This window comes from Platichthys flesus, chromosome 4, assembly GCF_949316205.1.
Source record: "Platichthys flesus chromosome 4, fPlaFle2.1, whole genome shotgun sequence".
NCBI classification, from domain to species: domain Eukaryota; kingdom Metazoa; phylum Chordata; class Actinopteri; order Pleuronectiformes; family Pleuronectidae; genus Platichthys; species Platichthys flesus.
In genome coordinates, this window is record NC_084948.1 from 6,111,792 (window position 1) to 6,114,374 (window position 2,583).

At 43.2% G+C, this 2,583-nt stretch overlaps 1 long non-coding RNA gene across 1 annotated transcript; it reads left to right on the plus strand.

The window, feature by feature from the left end:
* The first annotated feature begins 1,580 nt into the window (after positions 1 to 1,580).
* LOC133952414 (uncharacterized) lies at positions 1,581 to 2,395 on the plus strand. Its single transcript, XR_009920547.1, has 3 exons — positions 1,581 to 1,671; positions 1,747 to 1,928; positions 2,009 to 2,395. It is a non-coding gene; the product is annotated as an uncharacterized LOC133952414 (long non-coding RNA).
* Positions 2,396 to 2,583: the final 188 nt, after the last annotated feature.

Consider the following 2,583-nt stretch of genomic DNA (forward strand, 5'->3'; position numbering starts at 1 on the left):
TGCTCTGTCCAGCCTCTAGCTGATTGATGATCTCCCACTCCCACAGGGTCAGTGGGGTCATGACCTCCCACTTTTGACCCCCCTACTGGGAGGGTCACATACACACAGAGAGAGGGAGAGGAAGGGAGAGAGAGAGAGAGAGAAGGAGAAAGAGAGAGAGAGAGAAAGAGAGCAGTCCATACAGAAACAGATGGCCTGAGGACAACTGGTGCTTCCACCACTTTTCTCCAACTCTTCATCATTTACTCTCACTGTTTCAAACATAACAATCAAACAGTCTCACATTCATTTGATATAAATCACATTACCTTTCTGTTTTAACCGCCGAACAAACACTTCATAATGAAAAATAGAAATATGTTCGAAATAATCGCATTAAACATATCTGTTTGAGAACCTTTTATTTACATCAACAGATCAAAATCAGTTTTGATTTATTTTGTTTACAGAGTTTGAGGGTAAAAAAATCACAATGTGTAACAATAACCCGCCCTAGTGGTATGACAAGGTTACGACCATAGACTGTATATAAAACATATATAGTGTTTGAATCCAACAACAAATAAACCACAGCCAAGTCCTATATTATTATTTTCAGTGATAAGAACGGATCAGGTTTACAATATGACCAAACCAGACTTTTGTCTCTTCTCCTGGGCATCAGCCTTCAGCCACCATGCCACACGTATCTCAATCTCCTGAGAGATGGGAAAGTTATTTGTGATGTTTATGCGCATTAGAAGATCTGACCAATTTTAAGGAGAGAGAATATAAAGGATTTAGATCTGGTACAGTTTGCCCAGGCACCTATGTGGTCATTTGAAGCAAGCAATTTGTGTAAACAACACTTATATTATAAACAATTTGTCGTACAATTAACCCTGATTCTGCATTGATAGAGTGGCCCCCTATTCATAGGAATGTCCAACCTCTAATTATCTTTGATTGTGGAAGCACGACTATGATGTACACTGAGTGAACCAGACTGATACCTGAATGTTTCCCCCCCTCTGCTGTTACTCTCTCCCATAGGTGGACCTTGTGCTAACCCTTTGAGGCAAATACATCCAGACTTTGTGATCCTGGTGTTTGTTGTGCATATGAATGAGCTGTAACCTCTCTCGCCATCATATCAGCTCAGTGATCAATCCTGCTCCGGACCACTGACACTTCTTGCCATGGGTCAATGTGTCAATATCGTGTGTGTCTCTGTGTGTAGGGGTGTGTGTGTGTGTGTGCGTGCTTGTGTGTGAGCCTAGTGTCAATGATGAGACCTCCACACAATACAGTGCAATAGTGACATCTTGTGGTTTTGACTGTGCATGACCAGTGAACGAGGTCTGCAAGCAGGGGATCCGCTGATGTGTTCACACATCAAATTCTCCTGAATTTGTGTCTACTTCCCTCCCACAGTTCAAAGACATGCAGAAATGTGTTAGGTTAATTGGAGACTCAGAATTGACCGTAAGTGTATGTAGCAGGATGGGCCTTTAATTAGTGCTGCAGTACCGGCCTATCACGGTTGGTTGCGCTGCCTATAAAGGTGAGTGGTTGTGCACTGGGAGCCCTCTTGCCTTGGAGCTACAGACTGCCCCGCCTCCTGTTATCACCGCACCTGGCCGCCTCACCTGATAGCCTTTTCAGCTGGGTCGTGCAGCTCGCCGTTGTTTGGTATGTAGTAGTTGGTTGCGTCTGTGTACCTTCTAAACTTTGCACAAGTCCTCAACATTGGCTTCCATCCCTCAGGCAGTTCATTGGCCGGGTCTTCCTTCTCCCGTATCGGCCCCAATTGTAGGGCATGCAAGTGTTTTCCTCCTCTGCCGGTTGCAGCGGGGAGCGATCAGCTGATCGATCGAGTTGCACGTAATTGTGCTGCTCGACGCAAGTGATCCCCTTCCTCCCCTTTGATGTTCATTCAACTCCTGACGGTATGTGGATAAGATGACGCTAACTCAAGTTACCACAGTTGTTGTTCAGCTTCTAGAACAAATGTATTTTTCTATGGCAGGGTTGACGTGTGTGTGGGCGGTTTCTGCCAGCACGTTTCCCCCCCCCCTCTTCACGCTGCTGTTGGCCGGCTGCTGTTTTGCCCACTGGCTTATATAGCCAACACATCCACATCCATCCTCTGCATCTCCTACTGTGCTGTACCTGCCACCGAGTATGGTGACTGCTGCCTCATCCTCAGTCTCATCTTAATCTATTCAGTGAACCGACTTCTAACTGATCTTATTGATGATATTATTTGTGTTTTGTGGTTTGCTTTGCATGTTTTTGGTTTAATTCGTTTTCTTAGTTATTTTGGTTTGGCTTAATTGCTTTACCTATTTATTTGGATTTATCAGTTTGGATAAATCTCCATTACTTTTGATTTAATTTCTCTGTTAGTTTTCTTTTGTTTGCATTTATTGAGTTTGTTTAAGTTGAACATATTTTATTGCAAAGTCATGTTTAAAGATTATATATATTAATTAAAAGGAATTGAAATTGTATGCTGGACCCAGTCTCAAGCTTTCATTAGTAATGAACTTGTGTGCTTTAACTTTAAGGTTACTCTAACTCTCCAGGTGAAATTCCTGGGGT